Source organism: Manis javanica, chromosome 2, assembly GCF_040802235.1.
Source record: "Manis javanica isolate MJ-LG chromosome 2, MJ_LKY, whole genome shotgun sequence".
Lineage (NCBI taxonomy): Eukaryota > Metazoa > Chordata > Mammalia > Pholidota > Manidae > Manis > Manis javanica.
Genome location: NC_133157.1, coordinates 101,295,208 through 101,320,551, shown reverse-complemented (window position 1 = coordinate 101,320,551; position 25,344 = coordinate 101,295,208). Strand labels below are relative to the sequence as shown.

The window sequence follows — 25,344 nt, the reverse complement described above, 5'->3', positions numbered from 1 at the left end:
GCTTTAGCCTTTGCAAAGGCATTTAAAACTGCTGCTGAATTCAGAAAGAAAAACATCAGACTCCTGTAAAGCCGATGACCCTGTGGGCACTTCTCAGTGGGTCTGCAATAACTTAAAATAAGACACGTACAGGACAATCATTCTTGGAAGACAATCAAAAACTAGCTGAAATGAGAGGAGGACAGCATGCTGGTAAAGATTTTAATTCAAGGACTTAACGAGAGTCCTCCCAGAAGAGGTGGGGAGGAAGTAGCAATTGTCCATTCAGCAGGGGCGGGGCACCTCTAAAGATTTCAAGGACCACAGTGTCTAGCCTAAGGTCAACAATCCCGGAAGGGGGCCCAGGAGGCTCGCACATCCTACAGCATTAGGGAGCGGACACACAAACCGAGATTTTCTCTCTCTCTCTCTCTCTCACACACACACAGACTCTCTCTCTCTCTCTCTCTCTCTCTCTCTCACACACAGACTCTTTTCTCTCTCTCTCACACACACAAACACACACACACACACACACACACACACACACACACACACACACACACACACACACACACACACACACACACACACACACACACACACACACACACACACACACCCGACACCCTCCTTCCTGGGGGCGGGGCGGGCGGGCACTGCCCTCACACAGGAAGTCAGGACACCCGGGGAGGGGGGGGGGCGCAGAGAGCTGCAACTTTGAGTCATTTACACCGGCTCACGCACGTCAGTCCCGGGACGGGCAGCAGTCCCCCGCGCCCGGCCCCCGGCAGGGCTGCCCGCATCTCCGAACGCGCCCCTCGGCGCCGACCGCGCCTCCCGCACACGCCCCCCAACTCCGCAGCCCTCGGCGGGCACACCCGGACCAAAGCGCCTTTGTGCAGCGCCTCAGCAGCCTGCCCTCCGAGGGACCCACGCCCGCCCCCCCTTACCAAGGGCCCCGCAGTCGGGTGCGACACGGCTCCCTCCGCTAGCGCGGGACCGCGGGACGAGCCTGAAGGGTACTCCTCCACTGCGGCCACGGTCGGCGGTCCCCGCAGGCTGGTCTCCAGGGTAGGGTAAGTTCCAGGGCACGTCGGAGCGCGCCGGCGCGGGGGCGGGGCGGCGCACACGTGATGCAGGGGGCGGGGCGCGGCCAACGTGACTCCGGCAGGGCCGGTGGGCGCGCCGGGTGAGGTGGCCGGCGAGGAGGGAGTGCAGAGTGCGGGTTGCGCGTGCTAGAGCTGCGGGCCGGGCGGGTTCTGGGGGTGAATCGGCCCAGCGGGTACGGGAGGAGGAGCGGGCCGAGGGAGCTGCCGGCCGACGGGGCACACGCGCTTTGTAAACACCGAGTAGGAAACAGAAAATCCTCGTTTTCTCAGACAAGTGCAGCGCGAACGCGAGGCTGAGGGAGCCCAGGGTGACAGGAATGGAGCCCAGGGAAAGAAGCCCTGCACCCCCTTCCTCTGCCCCCCGGCCCGGTGGGAGCGGCTTCGGGGTAGGTCAGCCGGTCACGGGCCCGGAAAAAGTGCCGCACGCCACCTCAGCGGGACAAAATAGAATTCTGCAGATACTGCGCCATTACCGGGGCCTCCAGGGCAGCGTGTGTACCCGCAGCGCACTCGTGGCTGAGGAGGCCCTGGGGTCCAGTGCGGCGGCGCCACCACTTACTCAGCGGTCCTGGGGCCTGCTTAGTGCACGCCTGCGGGGCTACTGTGTCAGTGCCCGGCCATCCCAGCTTGCTGCATTTGCAGTGTGTCAGCATAGGACCCAGAATTCAGAGGCAGTGAAGGTTTCCACTGGGGTCCTGTGGCAGGAGTTCTGCCGGCCTGGGAATGTGAAAAGACCCGGCTTCTGCCGTTGTCACTTGACCGTCTGGTCTGGGCTATCAAAGGAGTGAGTTGACTAAACTCAGCTTCCTTCTTCTAGCTCCAAAATGTAACGACTGTGAGAAAAATAACCGCTAAATATTAGGACTCCAGAACCCACTCATTTAATAACCAATTGTTGATTGTGTCTATTATGTTGCTGGGATGAAATTTTAATGACAACAATAAAAACTCAAACAAAAACAAGATATGATTCAAGAGCCACCCTGGAGTGGGCTCTTTTCTGTTCTTCCCCTCTTACTGGTTTATGCTACTGTGTCTATCACACGCTGAACTACCAATTGTTTTTTAAAGGCTGCAAAGAACCCACTGGGATATTGGCAACACTTTAATTCGATCTAATGGGGAGACTAAGGTTTTCTCCTTTCAGGAAGGATAATTAAACATAAGACCATACTATCTATCAATGCCTTGCTATTCCCTTTGTTTGTCACCGATGGTCTTTTCTGGCTCCCTCAGTTTCTTACATGCTGGCTTTTCCATATCCTTGTTCCGCATTCAGAGTTTGCTGCTGTATGCTTCTGAAACTGTTTCCCATACATCTCATCTGAACTCTTTCTAGAACCCAAACAAGGACAGACTGCAAAAAGGAAACTGTGCCCTGATGGCAATGTGCTGATAAGCTTATCTTCCCTACTCCCCAAACCTGATTTGGGTACCCTTATGTTCAGTATGAGATAGAACTAATTTGTATATACTTGCTGATCTGCCTGGAACTCCACTTCCTATTTCACAGCCTAATCTCAGATGATACCACAATGCCCACAGTATGCTGATCACTACCAACAGCAGATGGAGTCAGATAAAAAGAGCTCTCATCCAAGTGTGTTGTTTTCAAGGAACTCAGGGAGAACTATAAAATCATTTGCAACATTGCCTCTAGTTAGTTTTTAAATAACACTGTTAGCATATGTCTGGCGCCTGTGATGCTCAGGATCCAACAGATCATTTTCAGGATATTGACATTTAACAGGCTTCTAATGAAGCAACATAGAGTTCCAAAATGTAGAATTCAAATGTAAATTCAACAAAGGCAGAGATTTGAAAAAAATACGTATTTGAAAAAATATACACTATATTGCATATATATTTCATATGTATATATGTGTATATATATATATCTAATATATATATATATCTAATATATATATACCATGTGCTTAAAAGCACTTGGTTTGTGGTGCACAATAAATTTCTGTTGAATGTATTTTTGAGTGAAAATACTCTTTAAATTGCTGAAGATGTGTGTCCTGCTTTCTTTGTGATTCCTTAATAGGTAAACTACTTTTTGTTTTGTGTTTCTAAATTAAAAGCATACAATTCTATCTGGCATCACTGGTTTGGCTAGGCTATAAAGAGGCAGGAATTACACAGTATCTATCATAATTACAAGTGCATACTTACTCTGAACCTCCAACTTATAGGGATTTATCCCACAGATATATTTCCATACCTGAGAAATTAAATATTTCTTATAGTGTTGTTGAGAATAGCAAATCACTGGGGACAACCTAAATATCCATTAACAGGACACTGTTTAAAATATGATATATCCATACATTTGGATACTATGTAGCTGTTAACAAAAAAAGACAAAGTTCTTTATGTTTTAATGTTACTGTGGGTAAAATTGTAATATTTCCAGAATATCTTGCCTGGCTTTGGTACATCTGCATATCAACAGGCATTCAGAGGTATAAAGAAGTAGGCTTTAGTGCATTTGCATCTTTCATCTCCATATCAGTGGGTAATTACCTGGGCAACAGAGGTCTTATCTGTACCTGAGAGGTGAGGGGGAGGGCCAGTGTGGTTGCTGCTGGAGCAGGAGAGAGATGGGCTGGACAGCACTTTTGTAAGACCCTTTCACCCCAAAGAGCATTTTGTGGTCAATTTCTTTGGTCACACGGAATCCATAGCAAACTTGCCCGGGCTGAAACCCATTAGCAAGACAGTATAGTAGGCAGGATTCACGCCTGAACAAGGGAAGACAGGCTGCCCTTATGGGAGGGGTGCTTCAGCGGGCTGCCCCTGCGAATGGGGAGACAGTGGATTGTCCCCCAGTGGGTATGTGGTCTGAGGTGGCTTGCCTCCTAGAGGACTGGGCCCCACCCCAGGACTGGAGGCAAGTGGAGGTGACACCTGAGGTAGTAGGGGTGGCTCTTAGTATAGTAAGCAGATCCTTTGAGAAGCAGAGTGCCCGTGAGGCAGCGGGGACTGTGGGTTGCCTGCTTCTCACAGTCTTAAAAAGGTCTACAGAGGAGACCCAAGAAATGGCGGCGTGAGAACGAGAGCTGAAAACTTCAGTAGATTCCCTGAGGAGGGAAGTGACATTGTTGCAAGAGGCGGCACGAGAACATGAGCTGCAGGCTTCTGTGGATTCCCTGAGGGAGGAGATGGCCTGGATGTGGGAGGAGGCAGCACAAGAGCGCCAGCAGCAAGGAGCCATTGGAGACAAGACAGCAGCGCTGCCAGATGTTCTGAGGAGGAAGAGGCCATCAAGGAAAAGGATGAGCTCCTGAGGGAACCACAGGCGGAGGTGGCACGAGAACGTCAGCTGCAAAGCATTGAGCTGAAGGTAAGAGACCTTCTGAAGACAGAGGTAGCATTGCTGCGAGGCACAGTAGAAAAGGTAAAGATTGTAGCAGAGGAGGTACTCGGGGGAGGGGAAAGAAAGGTGCCCTCAGCCCCAGAAATGGAGGAGCTGAAGCAGGATGAAGGGGTGGTGCCAGAGGCACTGGCACCTCCTGTATTGAAAGCACGCCCAGTGGTTGTAAAGAAAATAAAGTCCCAGGAGCTGAAAGTTCCCCAAGGAGAGGAGCAGCCCCCTCCCCAGGTTGTGGAGCACTCTATGGTCCACCTCTGTACTCAGGCTGACCTGATGGATTTGGGCTCCCAGTTTAAGCAGAAGCCCTCGGAGTCAATATCAGCTTGGCTCCTGCGTCTATGGGACTTAGGGGTGGATGGGATTGTTCTGTCGGGATCAGAGATGGGAAAGCTGGCTTCCCTGACAGTTCAGCCTGCCTTGAGGCAGCCGTTACAAAATGCACATCAGACCCCAGGGAGTCACTCCCTACTCTATTGGCTTATGGCTGCACTTTGTGCTGTGTGGCCCAATCAGGGTGATCTACCATCCTCTCCTGTTAGATGGCAGACATATGCTGAGCTCCAACAGGTGCTACGAGAGCTAGGCATAAGAAATGCCATCTATAGTCCAGAATATTATGCCCCAGATGAAGAGGTTTTCACTACTGGGATGAGAAATATTGTACTGTAAATGGCTCCTACATCCCTCTTTGGGTTGCTAGTGGCCATTCTTTCCCCTCACTTAGGGCATCCCATAAGCGAGGTGACACATACAGTAACAGACTTAGGAGAGCCAGAAGCAACGAGAATCCAGAAATAAATAAGATTTGTTACTCACAAGAAGAATTTACAGGGCCCTATGAAGGTTACGAGGACCCAGATGTGGGTTGATTTAATATGGGCAGGAGCAGATGGAAAGAAATTAGGTGGAAAGTCCAATAGGATATTACTAGAGCTATGGCAACAGCTGAAACCAGAGCAGCAGTTCCAGCCATTAAGACCAAAGAGGCAGAGGTTAGAGACAGAGCCACGAGTCCGGCCTGTGTGTTTGCAAAAATTCCTGCTGGAAAACAAGCCAACCTCACTTAAGCCCACACAGGAAGGTGACTGGGGAACACGGTTTGACTGAGGGAAAGGTCAAGGTATCTGCCCTGAGGGACCGGGGGGTGACCGGAGGCCACATGTTGATAGCTATCCATTGGTCCCCAGTGAACATACAATGTGTTCTGTCTCTGGTGGACACAGGGGCTGAATGTTCACTGAATCATGGTAACCCTGAGCAGTTCCCCGGGACCCCCACTATCACAGATGGATACAGGGGGAAGGCTATCAGAGTAAAAAAAGCCAAAATCCCTTTGGGAATAGGGCATCTACCCCCAAAAGTGTATACTGTGTATATATCTCCTATTCCTGAGTATATTTTGGGGATTGATATCCTGCAGGGTCTATGGTTGCAGACCACTGCAGGTGAGTTCAGACTGAGAGTATGTGTGGTGAAGGCAGTTCTGAGGGGACATGCTAGGCACCTGCCCATAGCTTTGCCTGTGCCTCGGCGGGTGACTAATACCAAACAATATAAACTGACTGGAGGGCATAAAGAGATTGGAGAAACTCTCCAGGAGCTGGAAAAGGTGGGTATTATAAAGCCCACCCATAGTCCTTTCAATTCCCCAGTGTGGCCTGTAAAAAAGCCAGCTGGCTCCTGGCGTATGACTGTGGATTACAGAGAACTGAATAAAGTCATACCCCCTATGCATGCTGCTGGCCCCTCTATTGCAGGCTTGATGGATACCCTCAGTCATGAGCTAGGAACATACCATTATGTGGTAGATCTTGCTAATGCCTTCTTTTCCACTGACATTGAACAGGAAAGTCAGGATCAGTTTGCCTTCATGTGGGAAGGACGGCAGTGGACTTTCACCATCCTTCCACGGTGATACCTCCACAGCTCCACCATCTGTCATGGACTTGTTGCCCAGGACTTGGTTACATGAGAGAAACCAACAGTGCAGCTGTACCATTATATTGATGATGTCATGCTCATGTCCGATTCTCTTTCAGATCTAGAAGATGCAGCACCTAGACTGCTGCAACATCTACAGGAGAAAGGATCAGCTGTGAACAGCACCAAGGTTCAGGGACCTGGTTTGTCTGTTAAATTCTTGGGGGTCATCTGGTCTGGTAAGACCAAGGTTATACCAGAAGCAGTTATAGACAAAGTCCAGGCCTTTCCTACCCCCACAACTGTAGCATTGCTACAGGAGTTTCTGGGTCTTCTAGGCTACTGGAGAGTGTTTATACCACACTTGGCACAAATTCTGAAGCCCTTATACCGGTTGGTACGAAAGGGCATGAGTGGGACTGGGATGAGACATGTGCATCTGCCTTTACTACAGCAAAACGGGCAGTCAAGCCATACAGGCCTTGAGTGTGATAGACCCATCAAGGCCCCATGAGCTGGATGTTCATGTCACTGAAGATGGTTATGGCTGGGGTCTCTAGCAGCGGCTTGAACGAACTCACCAACCCTTTGGATTCTGGTCACAACTCTGGAAAGGGGCAGAGGTACGATACACTTTGGTAGAAAAAAACTGGCTGCCATGTATCATGCCTTGCTGGCTACAGAACCCATCACTGGAATGGCCTCAATAAAGGTAATAACCACCTATCCCATCTTGGGGTGGGTACGAGACTGGACCCAAAAACCAAGGAGTGGTGTGGCACAAACACCCACACTAGCCAAGTGGGGTGCTTACCTACAGCAGCATAGTGCCCTCTCTAGTAGCCCCTTGAGTGAAGAACTCCAACGATTGTTGGGGCGGGTGACATATACTAGTGAAAAGCAGGAAGAACTTGCTTTCGAACCATTAGCAGCAGAGAGTCCCTTTCAGGAAGGAAAAGCCCCTATACCCAAAGATGCATGATACACAGATGGCTCCAGCCGCGGGCAGCCCCCAAAATGGAGGGCCATAGCTTTCCATCCTAAGACTGAGACAATATGGATGGAAGATGGTGAGGGGAAGAGCAGCCAATGGGCAGAGTTGCGGGCTCTTTGGCTTGTGATCAGCCAGGAGCCCTCCCCTTTAGTTGTCTGCACTAACAACTGGGCTGTCTATCAGGGCTTGATCCTGTGGCTACCAACCTGGTACCATGCCAACTGGCTGGTGGGTCACCAACCCCTTTGGGGGCAAGAATTGTGGCAAGACTTATGGGCCTGTGGTCAGACTAAAATAATTACAGGTCATTTGCCACTGGCATTCCCAGGAAATGATGAGGCAGATAAACTGGCCCAGATACATTGATTAGAAGGAAAGCCTGCCTCTGATGTAGCCCAATGGCTACATTAGCGTTTGTTGCATGTGGGGCAAAAGACAATGTGGGCTGTAGCCCGTCAGTAGGGCTTGCCTTTGACCTTTGAAGAAGTTAGTAGAGCCTGGCAGGAGTGTGTTGTGTGCTCCAAAAGGGACCTACACCAAGTTCCACAGCAACATGGGACAATAGCTAAGGGGTCTATACCCCTTGTCAGGTGGCAGATAGACTATATTGGGCCTCTACCTGTGTCAGAAGGATATCAGTACGTGATGACTTGTGTGGACACAGCTACTGGACTTCTGGTTGCTTTTCCTACCTGTTGTATAGACCAGCAGGCGACCAAAAGAGGCCTGGAGTGTCTCTTTGCTGCCTATGGCCGACCACAGGTGATTGAGAGTGATCAGGGCACCCATTTTACTGTACATACACTGCAAGAATGGGTGCAACAGCTGGGAATGAAGTGGAAGTTTCATGTGTCATACAATCCTACCACAGCAGGCATGATAGAGAGGCACAATGGCTTGTTAAAATCCGGACTAAAGTCAGATACCAATAGTCTGCAGGGATGGTCAGTCCGCTTATGGACCGGGCTACGGTGTTTGAATGAGAGACCCTGAGAGGGAGCCCTGAGCCCCATAGACATGTTAACACATATGGCTGCCTCCCTTATACAACTGCACATACAAACCAAGGAAGAATCATTGAAGCTGAAGTTTGGCTACCAGAATAACCTCTTGCTGCCAGCACCAACTGCACTGAACCCCGGAGACTCCATTGAGTGGACGTGGCCTTGGACCTTTTGACACACGGACCAATGATGGCTGGCTCTCCTGGCACCTTGGGGACAAGGCCTGGAAGCTGGCCTCCTGTGTATTCCTGGAATAACAGCAGAGTGGCTGCCAAAGGTTACAGTAGTATATCCTGAATGGCCAGAAGGTAAGAGCATCTTACCAGGAAGTTTTGTTTTATCATTATGGCCAGTACATGCACCTCCGGTAACACTATATATAGACCCTTCAGTAACCCCCATGGGGAAAGGAGTAAAAGTATGGTATACTAGACCTGGAAGGGACCCCCTTCCTGCTACAGTCCTATCACAAGACCACTCTTGCATGCATCCTACCTGATGGACAAGATTTACCTATGTTGGTGACATTAAAACATGTGTCTTATCGCCACCAAAGTCTTTGTGGACTGGAACCTCCTCTGACTGGAGGATTATTATAATTTTTGTATCAAAATCTTGCTGTATCTTAATTTTTATTATCTCTAAGTTATTGTTATCCTCTGTTGCTATTGTGGAATCTGGTTACAGTGCTCCAGCTTTCTCGCACAGGGACCATTGTGGAAGATTGAAAGCGTAGATTGTAAGGTGAGAATCCTAGAGGGGTGGAGTGTGGGTAAAATTGTAATATTTCCAGAATATCTTGCCTGGCTTTGGTATATCTGCATATCAACAGGTGTTCAGAGGTGTAAAGAAATAGTCTTTCGTGCATTTGCATCTTTCATCTCCATATCAATAGGTAATTACCTGGGCAACAAAGGGCTTATCTGTACCTGAGAGGTGAGGGGGAGGGCCAGTGTGGTTGCTGCTGGAACAGGAGGGAGAGAAATGGGCAGGACAGCACTTTGGTAAGACCCTTTCATCCCAAAGAGTGTTTTGTGGTCAATTTCTTTGGTCCCACTGAATCCATAGCAAACTTGCCCGGGCTGAAACCCATTAGCAAGACAATTACTATGCCCAAGTTTTTTTTGTTAAATGCAAAAGAAAGTGGTTTAGAATAATGTAGTTTGTACATGCCTTAAACAAGGACAAACTGTTGAGGTATCAGAAATTGGTGGGTGGAAGGCATGGGAAAGACTTTTTGCTATATTCATATTTAAACTTTCTGATATTTGAATCATGAGAATGGTTTACCCACGCAAAACATTAAGTGTTCAAGATTTTTCTGCTATCTTCATTTTATTAAGGCATTCAGGCTTCATTTATTTTATTAAAGCTTACCTGCTTAGACCTAAGCATACCATGTAAACTAGTACACATTCAAGTAAATTTTTTAAAAATTCAGAGTAATTTTCATCAAGTTCAAATTGAACAATATCTATTACTCACTGTAATAATTTAAGATCCAAGTACTAAACTTAGTTTGAAGTTTAGTATACAATATATCAAATATATGTACATTTTTCAAAGTACTTGTTCTTGAAGTAGAGCCTTATTTGAACAAGTTTTAATGACATGGATCCTTTATTTTAAACAATAAAATTAGAATTTCATGGGCAATCTGTTCATTTCATAATTCAGGTCAAGAAAAATATATTCAGGGAAAAAACACTGAAGGTATGTGTTTCTATATCTGTTAACTTGCCTGCTTGTAATGTCAACTGCCCCCTGTTTCCACAGGTTACACAGATGTCCTGGAAATAGTTTTGCCTAATATGTTTCAGTATTTGGTTATATTTATTTGTAAGCTTAATTTCTAGAAACCTTGAAGGGAATTATAATCACAGACTGCAATAACATTCAAATGTACATACCACCAAATATTTTAAGAGCTTTTTTGATATTTTCTTGTGATATTTCAGTTTTAACTATATAAATTTACATGTTTTACACTATATTAAAGACAAGTGCAGGGACAAATTATTAGGACTAAAGTGCAAATTACCACCTGGAGATTTTTCCAAAATTATATAGGTAGGGCTGCCTGACACAAGAAAACTAGTAAATGGCCTTAAAATTTAACCTATGTACCAACTTCCAATTATAAAATAAATAAGTCACAGAGTTGAAAACTGTAGCATAAGGAATATAGTCAATACTATATTCAATGTAATGTATAGTTCAATTGTTGAATCACTATGTTGTGCACTGGAAATTAATGACAATTACTCTTCAATAAAAAACAATAACTTTAAATTTTATGTAATCGGCTAATCAAGAATTCAGATGGATTTTAATTGATAACTTGTTCTGCTTATATCGTTCAAATTAAGTATATACTCATTTCAGTTTTATGTATAACTCTGGCTTAGATATAGGAACTAAGAAATGACCTTAAAGTTAATAAAAGTCAATTAGCAATATTTCATTCTCTAAGCCTATTTACACTGTGTGAAAAACCTCTACAGTTTGTCATTGTTAGGCAGTAATACAACACTTCAATGTGAAAGCTAAAATAGAAATAATATTTCTTGGTTTAAAAATAAAGATGCTTCCCTAACTTTGGGAACAAGGCAAAGATATCTTCACAACTTTCAGTCAACATTGTATTGGCAGTTCTAGCAAGTATCTGGCAACAAGTAAATTTGTAGCTAAAACTTTATTTAAATATATATAACCCAATAAAGAGATAAAATGTCCAAACCACATTACTAAAAATCATAAATTGTTCTACCACTGCAGATGGGAGGATTAAATGAAATAAAAGCATCCAGCCCCAAACCTGGCATTTGGTAGGTGGTCAGTATATGATGAAGTTGAAATTCTATGAAGTTTTTCCAACTTTTCCTAAAAGAATGATTTGTTATAAAGTAGCAGAAGATAAACCTGTACAGAAATGCAGGTAGAAGATGAAAATGTACTTCTTAGTTTGGGTTCCTCTAGGAACTGATGTTGAGGCAAGGGTAAAGTCCAAGAAGTGTATTTGGGAGGCAGTGGCAGAACCAAGAATGGGACTGAGGCACTGAGACTGCGTGGAGTGCTTAATCAAGCCACTGTGGACATTTGGAGTTTTCTCCCACTAGGGAAATTCTGGGAGCAGAGAGAGAATAACCTCTCTTCTGTTTTCAGATTAAATTGAGCAGCCCTAAGCTCAAATACAAACTTGACTTTGTGGGATTTTCAAAGAACTGTTGATGTTTGGACAACACAGGTTTGAACTGCACAGGTCCACTAATATATGGACTTTTTTGAATAAATACATTGAAAATTTTCTTGGAGATTTGTGGCAGTTTGAAGAAACATTTCCTTTTCTCTAACTGACTTTATTGTAAGAATATAGTAATAATAGAAATACCTGTCAATCAACTCTTTATGTTATTGGTAAGGCTCCCGACCAACAGCAGGCTACTAGTAGTTAATTTTTTGAGGAGTGAAGTTATTCGCAGATTTCTGACTGCACAATGGGTCATCACCCCTAACTCCTGCATATTCAGGATCAACTGTGTATGTGAAGGTTGGAACCAGTCATTATCACATTTTCCTGAAGACGCCAAATAAAGCCTCTGACTCCACAGTGCCTGGGACCCATACTACTTTTAAAAGAACATGTGGAATTTATATTTCTTGGCTTGTATGTGCTACCAATTCATCCTAGTAATTGTGTATAATATTGATCCGAGGAAATCAATCCTGGAGAACTTTCTGTTCCAGGCTTAGGAAGAAACATTTGTGTTTTTATGTTTTTTTGGGTTTTTTTTGGTATCATTAATGTACAATTACATGAGGAACATTATGTTTACTAGGCCCCCTCTTCACCAAGTCCCCCACGCATACCCAATTACAGTCACTGTCCATCAGCAGAGTAAGATGCTGTAGAGTCACTACTTCTCTTCTCTGTGTTGTCTATCCATGCCTCGCCCCACATTAAACATGCTAATTGTAATGCGCCCTTTCTTTTTCCACCCCCTTATCCAAACCTTCCCACCCATCCTCCCCAGTCCCTTTTCCTTTGGTTAACTGTTAGTCCATTCTTGGGTTCTGCAATTCTGCTACTGTTTTGTTCCTTCAGTTTTGTCATTGTTCTTATAGTCCACATATGACTGAAATCATTTGGTACTTGTCTTTCTCCCCCTGGCTTATTTAACTGAGCATAATACCCTCTAGCTCCATCCATGTTGTTGCAAATGGTAGGATTTGTTTTCTTCTTATGGCTGAATAATATTTCATTGTGTATATGTACCACTTCTTCTTTATCCATTCATCTACCATTAGACACTTAGGTTGCTTCCATTTCTTGGCTATTGTAAATAGTACTGCAATAAACATAGGGGTGCATCTATCTTTTTCAAATTGGACTGCTGTATTCTTAGGGTCAATTCCTAGAAGTGGAAATCCTGGGTCAAATGGTATTTCTATTTTGAGCATTTTGAGGAAACTCCATACTGCTTTTCACAATGGTTGAACTAATTTACATTCCCATCAGCAGTGTAGGAGGGTTCCCCTTTCTCCACAACCTTGCCAACATTTGTTGTTGTTTGTCTTTTGGATGGTGGCAATCGTTACTGGTGTGAGGTGATAGTTTAATTTGCATTTCGCTGATGATTAACGATGTGGAGCATCTTTTCATGTGTCTGTTGGCCATCTGAATTTCTTCTTTGGAGAACTGTCTGTTCAGCTCCTCTGCCCATTTTTTAATTGGATTATTTGCTTTTTGTTTGTTGAGGTGCATGAGCTCTTTATATATTTTGGATGTCAACCCTTTATTGGATCTGTCATTTATGAATGTATTCTCCCATACTGTAGGATGCCTTTTTGTTCTACTGATGGTGTCCTTTGCTGTACAGAAGCTTTTCAGTTTGATATAGTCCAACTTGTTCATTTTTGCTTTTGTTTCCCTTGCCTGGGGAGATATGTTCATGAAGAAGTCCCTCATATTTATGTCCAAGAGATTTTTGCCTATATTTTTTTCTAAGAGTTTTATGGTTTCATGGCTTAATTCAGGTCTCTGATCCATTTTGACTTTACTTTTGTGTATGGGATTAGACAATGGTCCAGTTTCATTCTCTTACATGTAGCTGTCCAGTTTTGCCAGCACCAGTTGTTGAAGAGGCTGTCATTTCCCCATTGTATGTCCATGGCTTCTTTATCATATATTAATTGACCATATATGTTTGCGTTAATGTTTGGAGTCTCTATTCTGTTCCACTGGTCTGTGACTCTGTTCTTGTGCCAGTACCAAATTGTCTTGATTACTGTGGCTTTATACTGGCGCATGAAGATGGGGAGCGAGATCCCCCCCACTTTATTCTTCCTTCTCAGGATTGCTTTGGCTATTTGGGCTCTTAGGTGGTTCCATATGAATTTTAGAACTATTTGTTCCAGTTCGTTGAAGTATGCTGTTGGTTATTTGATAGGGATTGCATTGAATCTGTAGATTGCTTGGGGCAGGATGGCCATTTTGACAGTATTAATTCTTCCTAGCCAAGAGCATGGGATGAGTTTCCATTTGTTAGTGTCCTCTTTAATTTCTCTTAGGAGTGTCTTATAGTTTTCAGGGTATAGGTTTTTCACTTCCTTGGTTAGGTTTACTCCTAGGTATTTTATTCTTTTTGATGCAATCGTGAATGGAAATGTTTTCCTGATTTCTCTTTCTATTGGTTCATTGTTAGTGTATAGGAAAGCCACATATTTCTGTGTATTAATTTTGTATCCTGCAACTTTGCTGTATTCCAATATCAGTTCTAGTAGTTTTGGAATGGAGTCTTTAGGGTTTTTTATGTACAATATCATGTCATCTGCAAATAGTGATAGTTTAACTTCTTCTTTACCAATCTGGATTCCTTGTATTTCTTTGTTTTGTCTAATTGCCATGGCTAGCACCTCCAGTACTATGTTAAATAGCAGTAGGGAGAGTGGGCATCCTTGTCTTGTTCCCGATCTTAGAGGAAAAGCTTTCAGCTTCTCGCTGTTCAGTATAATGTTGGCTGTGTGTTTATCATATATGGCCTTTATTATGTTGAGGTTCTTGCCCTGTCTGCCCATTTTGTTGAGAGTTTTTACCATGAATGGATGTTGAATTTTGTCAAATGCTTTTTCAGGCATCTATGGAAATTATCATGTGATATTTGTTCTATTTTTTTTGTTGATGTGGTGGATGATGTTGATGGATTTTCGAATGTCGTACCATCCTTGCATCCCTGAGATGAATCCCACTTGGCCATGGTGTATAATCCTCTTGATGTATTTTTGAATTCTGTTTGCTAATATTTTGTTGAGTATTTTTGCATCTATGTTCATCAGGGATATTGGTCTGTAATTTTTTTTTTTTGGTGGGGTCTTTGCCTGGTTTTGGTATCAGGGTGATGCTGGCTTCATAGAATGAGTTTGGGAGTATTCCCTCCTCTTCTATTTTTTGGAAAACTTTTAGGAGAATGGATATTATGTCTTCTCTGTATGTCTGATAAAATTCCACGGTAAATCCATCAGGTCCAGAGGTTTTGCTCTTGGGTAGTTTTTTAATTATGGCCTCAATTTCATTGCTGGTAACTGGTCTGTTTAGATTTTCTGTTTCTTCCTTGGTCAGTCTTGGAAGGTTGTATTTTTCTAGGAAGTTGTCCGTTTCTTCTAGGTTTTGCAGCTTGTTAGCATATGGATTTTCATAGTATTCTCTAATAATTCTTTGTGTTTCTGTGGGGTCTGTTGTGATTTTTTCTTTCTCTTTTCTGATTCTGTTGATGTCTGTTGATTCTCTTTTTCTCTTAATAAGTCTGGCTAGAGGCTTATCTATTTTGTTTATTTTCTCCAAGAACCTGCTCTTGGTTTCATTAATTTTTTTCTATTGTTTTATTCTTCTCAATTTTATTTATTTCTTGTCTGATCTTTGTTATGTCCCTCCTTCTGCTGACTTTAGGCCTCATTTGTTCTTCTTTTTCCAATTTTGGTAAGTGTGACTTTAGACTACTCTTTGGGATTGTTCTTCCTTCTTTACATATGCCTGGATTGCTATATACTTTCCTCTTAAAACTGCTTTCGCTGCGTCCCACAGAAGTTGGAGCTTTGTGTTGTTGTTATTTGTTTCCATATATTGCTGGATCTCTATTTTAATTTGGTCATTGATCCATGATTATTTAGGAGCATGTTGTTAAGCCTCCATGTGTTTGGTAGCCTTTTTGCTTTCTTTGTACACTTTATTTCTAGTTTTATGCCTTTCTGATCTGAGAAGTTAGTTGGTAGAATTTCAATCTTTTTGAATTTACTGAGGCTCTTTTTGTGGCCTAGTATGTGGTCTATTCTGGAGAATGTTCCATGTGCACTTGAGAAGAATGTGTATCTTGTTACTTTTGGGTGTAGAGTTCTATAGATGTCTATTAGGTCCATCTGTTCTGGTATGTTGTTCAGTGCCTCTGTGTCCTTACTTATTTTCTGTCTGGTGGATCTGTTCTTTGAAGTGAGTGGTATGTTGAAGTCTCCTAAAATGAATGCATTACATTCTATTTCCTCCTTTAATTGTGATAGTATTTGTTTCACATATATCCTCTTTTTGCACTGGCCCCTTTATCATTATGTAATGTCCTTCTTAATCTCTTGTTACTTTCTTAGTTTTGAAGTTTATTTCGTCTGATACTAGTACTGCAACACCTGCTTTTTTCTCCCTGTTTGTATGAAATATCTTTTTCCATCCCTTAACTTTTAGTCTGTGCATGTCTTTGGGTTTGAGGTGAGCCTCTTGTAAGCAGCATATAGATGGGTCTTGCTTTTTTATCCATTCTCCTACTCTGTGTCTTTTGATTGGTACATTTAGTCCATTTACATTTAGGGTGATTATTGAAAGATATGTACTTATTGCCATTGCAGGCTTTAGATTCATGGTTACCAAAGGTTCAAGGTTAGCTTCTTTACTATCTTACTGTCTAACTTAAATTCCTTATTGAGCTATTATAAACCCAGTCTGATGATTCTTTATTTCTCTCCCTTGTTATTTTTCCTCCTCTATTCTTTATATGTCACGTGTTTTATTTTGTGCTCTTTTGTGTTTCCTTTGATTGCTTTTGTGGTAGTTGATTTTGTTTTTTGCCTTTAGTTAGTATTTGGTTGGTCTGCTTTCTTTGCTGTGATTTTATTTTCTCTGGTGACATCTATTTAGCCTTAGGAGTGCTTCCATCTAGAGCAGTCCCTCTAGAATACCCTGTAGAGGTGGTTTGTGGGAGGCAAATTCCCTCAACTTTCACTTGTCTGGGAATTTTTTAATCCCTCCTTCATATTTAAATGATAATCGTGCTGGATACAGTATTCTTGGTTCAAGGCCATTCTGTTTCATTGCGTTAAATATATCATGCCATTTTCTTCTGGTCTGTAAGGTTTATGTTGAGAAGTCTGATGATAGCCTGATGGGTTTTCCTTTGTAGGTGACCTTTTTTATCTCTCTGGCTGCCTTTAATACTCTGTCCTTGTCCTTGATCTTTGTCATTTTAATTATTATGTGTCTTGGTGTTGTCCTCCTTGGGTCCCTTGTGTTGGGAGTTCTGTGTGCTTCTGTGGTCTGAGCGACTATTTCCTCTCCCAGTTTGGGGAAGTTTTCAGCAGTTATTTCTGCAAATACACTTTCTGTCCCTTTTTCTCTCTCTGCTTCTTCTGGTGCCCCTGTAATGCGGATATTGTCCTGTTTGGATTGGTCACACAATTCTCTTAATATTCTTTCATTCCTGGGGATCCTTTTATCTCTCTCTGCATCAACTTTTCTGTGTTCCTGTTCTCTGATTTCTATTCCATTAACAGTCTCTTGCACCTCATCCAGTCTGCTTTTAACTCCTTCCAGAGACTGTTTTATTTCTGTATTCTCCCTCCCAACTTTATCTGTTAGCTCTTGCATTTTTCTCTGCAGTTCCGTCAGCATGGTTATGACCTTTATTTTGAATTCTTTTTCAGAAAGATTGGTTATGTCTGTATCCCCAAGTTCCCTCTCATGGGATGTCTGTGTGATTCTTGTCTGTATCTAGTTCTTCTGCCTTTTTATGGTGGTAGAGGTAGTCATAGGCAGTTAGCGCATATGTCAGCTTGGAGAATAAAGTCCCTTCCTGCTTGCCTTTCACCTTCCATTCCTGTGAGAACAGCAACCCCTAGTGGCTTGTGTTGGGCAGCTGTGTGCTTACCTGGCCTCTGAGTCTAGTCCGGGCTGGCTGCAGAGGATGGTCCGCATGTCTGCTGTGGGTGTGGCTGGTCTCAGGCTGCTGCTCTGCTCTGGCGGGGCCATGCCAGAGGGGGAACGGGTGGGAGTCTGTTTATCTCCGTGAAGGGCCTTTGAGCTGTGCTGCTGCCCAGGGGCTTAGGGCACCCGGAGTTTCCCCAGATTCCCAGCTGCTGGGCTGAGTGTGCCAGGACACTTCTGCCCAGCTGTAAGGCTCCTGTCCCTTTAAGACTTTCAAAAAGCACTTGGTTTTCTTTTGTCACAGGGGTGCCGGCTGTGGGAACCTGCTCACAAGTATTACTATTCCATTTCCCTAGTATCCAATGCACCACGCACTGTGTGTCTGAGCTCCCAGTGCGGCTGACTAGGGCTGGGTATTTAGCAGTCCTGGGCTCCCACTCCCTCCCCGCTTCCACTCCTCTCCTCCTGCCAGGAGCTGGGGTGGGGGGCGCACTTGGGTCCCACTGGGCCATGGCTTGTGTCTTACCCCTTCATGAGGCACTGGGTTCTCGCAGGTGTAGATGTAGCCTGGCTGTTGTACTCTATCTTCTGGTCTCTCTTTTAGGAATAGTTGTATTTGTTGTATTTTCAAAAACATAATATTGTTTTTGGAGTAGATTTCCACTGCCCTGCTCATGCCGCCATCTTGGCTCCTCCCTTTGTAACATTTGTTTTTATGTGGACAGATTATGTTAAAAATATTGGAATATTAAACTGTACACTCATCTTTATCACTACATAAAATGTAACCTTATCAATTCCCACTATTAATCCAAGTCAGATCAAGTACAAATCAGATTCCTGACAACAGAGACTATCCTAATAGGTGAGAATCAAGAAATAAGAAAAAAAGCAGGGGGAGCTGGCACTCAGATGGAACAGTGTTCATGCACAAAACTTACTCAATCTGAAATTCTGAGTTCAATAGGCTGGTTATTCACCATGCCCAACCACTACCCTGAGATCCATTCTCCAGCCATCTCCAACCTGCTTAATGCCCTGGAGGCTAATCCCTTTTAATTTTATCAAAAGTAGGCTCCCTTGTCCTGTGCCTTTTCGTTGGGAGGGACTGACAGAAGATAAAGGGTGAAAGAGAAAGGTCAGGGTATTTACTCCCGTCATTCCCTCTCCTGCCAAGTTTCTGGTAGTAAGGTAGCTGCTCCTTTCCAAAAACATACTTCCCTTTACACAGCTTGTCCATGGTTCTCTCCAGACTCTGGAATGTTGGTCTGTCCTCCTCCAGCTAATGATCTAGGGGTGAGAATGACTTCTGACTGTATGAAGCTCTAAGGGGTTCCCCATGCCCTTTTTGGCTCCCTTAACCCTGCCCACACCTTTTAATGAATAGTCCAATCATTAAATTTGCTTCCATTAAATTCATGTAAGTGGACCTTTTCTTGATAGGACCCAACTGACACATTTGAGTAACCGTTTTCCTAACGAGAAGCAATTTAGAAATATAACAGGCTTTTTGGTATGTTTTGTGCCACTGAAATTTGAAGGATTCTAAGGACCACCTCAGCAAAAAAAATAAATAAATAAAAAATAACCAGTATTCTGACAGCAAGTGAAATAAAAGGAGAAAAATACTCTATAAAAAGCAGCAACAAATGCTCAGGCCCAGTTTTGAAAACCTTTAGTAAAGGTATTTCTAGAACCCTTGAAGTCATTGAACATTCCATGATGTTCATTTTGATGATTCTAAGTGCTCCTCAGTAGTTGAGGCTCCACACAAATCTTCCTAAAAATAGTGTGCACTTCCCAAAAGTGAGATTTTTTTAAATAAAAATACAAGTACTCTAGGAAGCCCTGCTGCTGCTGCTCTGTTCTCACTGATGGTTCTAATCACTGAAACAAAGGGAGGAGAAGGGCAGAATGTCTTCCGACCCAATATAAACCCTCCATAAGGAGATTCTTACATGTGATACTTTGCATAGACACTGGCACGCATAAAACCAGCCCATTAACCACAGGATGCTAGCTAATGCTTAAGGTATTCAGATTTGCTTTCTCAAATTTGAGTTTCTGTGCCTTTAAGAAAATTGATAACACTTTTCATTTTTATTTCTATTTTATTGTTATTCATTTTAATTTCAAAAAACACAGTAAGCAACATCATACTTCAATTGCCATTCACCAGAAGGAATACATTTAAGTAAAGAGATGAGTTCTATCTTCAGATGGCAACCTATCTAAGAAACAAAAGAAGGACTTTATCCAATCTTTAGATCAACTTTGCATAGTTTTTGAAGAACTTCAATGATAAAATTATTGAGGTTTTGAAAGAGGAAAAATATCCAACTTTCAGGGAACACTGTACTGCATCTGTTGATATAATCGTGGCAGCATTTAGGTAGCTGTCATGATAACTGTAATTTAATCCTCCATTAGTGTCTTGGAGCACTCAGGTGCCCCAGGAAAGGAGGAGGGTGATTCAGCACGCAGCACACTCCTGTTCTTGTGAGCCAAGAAAACACCAGCGCTCTCACTCAGCACTGTAGAGGCACCATTACAGGACAGAATAAAATGCAATCACCATATGATCTGTGACAATTTCCACGAGAGCAAGGTGTGGGCTTCATTAAATATTCCTGTGAGGTCTATTTTCACTGATTTTGAGACAGATTTTCACTTTGTGCTAATATACAGACTATTTTTTTTGTTGCCTTACTGGTCTTGTTTGAAAACCAGAAAAGAGATTGAAGTTAGTGGCTAAAATGAGATGTTGTTTGTCTTCATTTTCTGACATAACATGACAAAAACTAAGACTGTCATGACTACCAAAATCAAATACAGAGTTGTAAGGAAGGCCCTACGCTTTGTATATTCTGTAAGATCGTGAAATCAGAGTGAGTTGTAAATCACTACCTAGTAAATCTGAAATGTCCAGTATCCACAGTATGCTAAGTTCAAAAGGTTAAACAAAAAGGAATAAAAATAGGCAAATAATGTCTGCTTTGAAAAAGTACCAGAGAAATTCTTGCCATGTAGACCTTTCCTACCATTTTTTTCTATTTGATTAACCCTTTCAAACTATTTCACATATGTGTGAGTGCATGCACAGAATGAAAAAGGAGAGAATTTTGTATATCTAAATATATGTTAAATCTTACTTTGAAAGATTTCAAAGATTTGAAAGATGTCAGAAAATGAAGACAAACAACATCTCATTTTAGCCACTAACTTCAATCTCTTTTCTGGTTTTCAAACAAGACCAGTAAGGCAACAAAAAAAATAGTCTGTATATTAGCACAAAGTGGTTGAGGAAATATATGTGAAAGAAAGCAAAAGTTCTTTAGTAGTTAAAGAATTTGGAAGGAAAAAGAAAAAACTGCCTTCCTTGGTTTGATGAAATTGTCTCAGCTCTCCATCTGAGCTTGAGGCTTCATGAGCACCACTTACAATTATGTGTTTGAATTCTTGACCATTTGAAAGTAACTATAATACAGTTTCCCATAGCTTCATACAAATATACCAACTTACTGCCTGTTTTCACAGTGTTTGATGAAGATTCTTGATGTATTGATAGTTTCCTTATTGCAATCCACATTATTTCTGTAGAAGAGTTCACACACTTTGGCTTAAACAATTACTTGTAAAGAAGGGTGTTTTCTCTTAAAACACAAATATTACAAAGCCCTACTCCTTATTGGCTAACAAGTTTATTTCTCACATAAATCAGTCTGTTGAAACAAGATTGAACACTTTCTGTTAAACTGGTTTCACTTCATTTCAGTGACCTTCGTTCTCCTGTGTGTTTACAGTACTACCCCAGCTGATAAAGAATGGTACTGCATTGCAAGTAGAGATCTAAAATCAGGCTTCAATGCTGTCCAAAGCAATCTACAGATCCAATGCAATCCCTATCAAAATATCAATGGCATTTTTCACAAAACTAGAGCAAATAATCCTAAAATGTGTATGGTACCACAAAAGATCCCAAATACTCAAAGCAGTCTTGAGAAAGAAGAACAAAGCTGGGAGGATCATGCTCCTTGGTTTCAAACTATACTACAAAGCTACAGTAATCAAAACAGTATGGTACTGGCACAAGAACAGATCCTTTGATCAATGGACTAGACTAGAGAACCTGGAAATAAATCCACACTTATATGATCGATTGATATATGAGACAGGAGGCAAGAATACACAATGGGTAAAAGTATTTTCAATAAATGATATTGAGAAAACTGAATGCTACTTACAAAAGAATGAAACTGAGTCACTGTTTCTTATTGTGGTCACCACACACAAAAATCAACTAAAAAAATATAAGACCTGAAATCATAAAACTCCGAGGACAAAACATAGGCAGTACACTCTTGAACATCAGCATAATTTATTTTCTTATGGATATATCTCCCCAGAGAAGAGAAACAAAAGCAAAAATAAACAAGTAGGACTACATCAAACTAAACAGCTTCTGCACAGCAAAGAAAACCATCAATGAAATGAAAAGGCAACCTACTGTATGGGAGAATATATTTGTGAATGATATATCTGACAATGGACTAATATCCAAAATATGTAAAAAAACTAATACAATTCAACATAAAAAATAACATCCTAATTAAAAAATGGGCAGAGGCAGGTGGAAAAAGAAAAATACCATATGATTTCACTTATTTATAGAATCTAAAAACAAAACAAAATGAATAAAACAGTAGACTCATAGACACTGAGAAGTGACTGGTGATTACCATGAGGGAGGGGTTGGGGTGCGTGCATGGAGAGGGTGAGTTGGATAAAAGGGCACAAAAATTCTCAGTCATGATATAAGTTGGTCATGGGAATGCCAGTACAGAATGGAGAATATACCCAATGATTCTGGAACATCTTTCTATGTTGACAGATAGTAACTGCATTAGCTTGGGTGAGGATATTTATTCAATAATGTGGATAACTGGTGTAAACCACTGTATTGTATACTTGAAACTAATATAAGACTGTATATCAACAATACTTCCAAAAATAAAAAACATGGGAGAGGGCATAAATAGCTATTTATCCAAAGAAGACATACAGATGTCCAACAGACACATGAAAAGTGTGCAACATTACTCATCAGGGAAATGCAAATAAACACCACAGTAAGATATCAACTCACACCAGTGAATTGATAGAATGGCTAATACCATCAGAATGGCTAATACCAACAAGATAAGAAATGACAAGTGTTGGGAAGGATGTGGAAAAAAGAGAACCCTCATGCTGTTGGTGGAATTACAAGTTGGTACAGCCACTATGGAAAGCAATATGGAGGTTTATCAAAAAACTAAAACTAGAAATACCATACAGTTCCCAAAAACTCCATTTCTGGGAATTTACCCAAAGAAAACAAAATCACTAATTAGAAAGGTATACTGCTCTTATTGCAACATTATTTACAATAGCCAAGATATGGAAGCCACTGATAGATGAATGGCTAAAGAAGATGTGGTATATATATGCAATGCAATATTACTCAGTCATAAAAAAAATAAATTCTTGCCATTTCCAAAAACATGGATGAACTTACAGGTTATTATGCGAAGTGAAATAAGTCAGACTTAAAAGAAAAATATCACATGATTTGACTTGTATATGGAATCTACAAAACAAACAACAAAACAGAGACTCATAAACAAGAAGAACAAACAGACGTGTTGTCAAGGGGTGGATAGTGGGGAGATGGATGCAATAGGTGAAGGGGAAAAATGTAATGAGAATGTTTGATATCTTCAGATGATGGTTACATGAGTGTATACACACGTCAAAATTCATTGAGTTGAACATTCAGATTTGTGCATTGCATTATATGTACCTCAAAAGAATTTTTTTAATAAAATAAAATGAGGTTTCAGTTTGATTAAAATCTTCTTGAGACATATTTCTTAAACTTTTAGAAATATGGTGTTTTACATTTAAATAAGTTCACATATTGTCAGAAAACTTAACGTACATATTTTAGGCTATTTGAAGTAATTGTTTTTACTATGAACAAAAATTTAGCTCTCATAGAATAAAGAGGGGGCAGGAAACAGTTTCTGTTAAAGATAAGTAAAATTAAATTCTTTTTTTGATGGTGCTTAGTAACTTTATATCCACTGGTAGGGGTAGGGAGACAGTAGAAAGACTTTTTGAGGGAATTCAGGACTCCCAGATTAACATTCTAGGTCTGTTATTAATTAGCAGTGTCATTTTTTAATACATTATCTTACTTTCAGGTGTACGACAGTGATTCAACCATTATATACATTATGAAATGCTCAACACACTAAATGTAATTACCATTTGTTACCATACCAAGTTATTACAGTATTATTGACTATATTCCCCATGGTTTACTTTTCATCCCCATAACTATTTTATTTTATAATTGGAAGTTTGTACCCCTCTGTCTCCTTCACCTGTTTAACCCATCCTACTATCCCCTTCCCCTATGGCAACCACCGCTCTTCCTCTCAACCTCAAAATATTTTTCTCTTATAATGTGATCTTTAAAATATCCCCTGGATAAGAAGAAAAACTGTTATTATTCCCATTTTTCACATAGGGAAATCCAGGGACTTTATAGTATTATTAGTAGCATTTGAATCATATTTACTGGTCTTAAGTCCTGCCATTGCCAGTAGGAGGCATGTTTTTTGAGCCTGGGTCTCAACAGTCACCAGTTGTAGTGAGAATAGGTCGACATACCCACTGCCACTTCAAAGCCAGGGAGTCTGTACTTACGTCCCCTTCTTGTAATTGAGTTGTATCCCTATATGAAAAATTATATGCAGAAATGCCAGCCTTTCAGGAAAAGGCTATGGAGTATGGGATTACATTCCAAGTTCAATTAAACTAAATCACAGCTAATTAAATCACTTAAAAAGATGACCTGGAATGGCAACATTTTGTGGAACTACCATGGCTTCAGAGTGACTCCTGCTGAGAGTATTCCTAGTGTTGTGTAATATATAATGTCACGGTAGAACCGTGGTCAAACTTAATGAATTCAGTATTAAAATGAACATTGGGCTAAGTAAAGGAAAGCCATTTTACCTAACAACATGAACTTTGATTTTACTTGCCCAGCAAAGAGGACTGTATCACTTATCTTTCCTACTCTCCCTGCCTTCTCCATCACATTGCTGTTCAGTGTTGAATCTGGAAGGACTTAAAAGGGGAGGAATTCCGCAGCAGTGCACACAGAAGGCCTTTTCTGGGCAGCCTTGTTAGTCCTCTTTGTAAAAAGGGATAACAAAAACCCAGGGAGATGAACAATGGACATTAAGTAAACAATTCACAAAAGAGGAAATTAAACTGTTTGACAAATAGTGGAAAAAGGTTCCATCTCACTAGAATCAAAGACATGCAAATTAACACACTAATAGGAGACCATATAACAAAGTATGTGGTTGTTCGTTTCCAATGCTAATACTGGTCAGCATCAATGTGAAAGCTGCTTTCTTGTGTATTGCTAGTAGCAGTGTAAGTTGATGTAGCTCTGTTAAAAAGAAATTGGCTGTGGTACAAATTAAAGCTAAAGCATTAAAATATTTTATACTGTTTAAAACTAATAATTTCAGTCTTGGGAATCCATTCTATGAAAGTCTAAACATGGAAAATCTTTTGTATACACCAACATATTCATCACAGTGCTATTTCTTAAACCAGAAAGGGGAAACTAACTGTCCAGTAAACTTCATAAAAGTATGGCTTATCCTTACCAAAACACTGTGGAGCAATTACATACATTTTATTAAGTA

The 25,344-nt window shown here is 41.5% G+C and overlaps 1 protein-coding gene across 8 annotated transcripts in view; it reads right to left on the bottom strand.

Annotated features, from left to right (window-relative positions):
* Nucleotides 1-1,122, bottom strand: part of ARHGAP12 (Rho GTPase activating protein 12) — a 101,383-nt gene extending 100,261 nt beyond the window's left edge. For 3 of the 8 annotated variants that reach the window (XM_017655141.3, XM_017655140.3, XM_073228970.1), the window contains exon 1: nucleotides 933-1,122. The gene's annotated coding sequence lies outside the window, so the exon portion shown is untranslated. The remainder of the gene's footprint in view (nucleotides 1-932) is intronic. The other 5 variants (XM_017655142.3, XM_017655143.3, XM_017655144.3 and 2 more) reach the window with 3 other exon arrangements.
* Nucleotides 1,123-25,344: the final 24,222 nt, after the last annotated feature.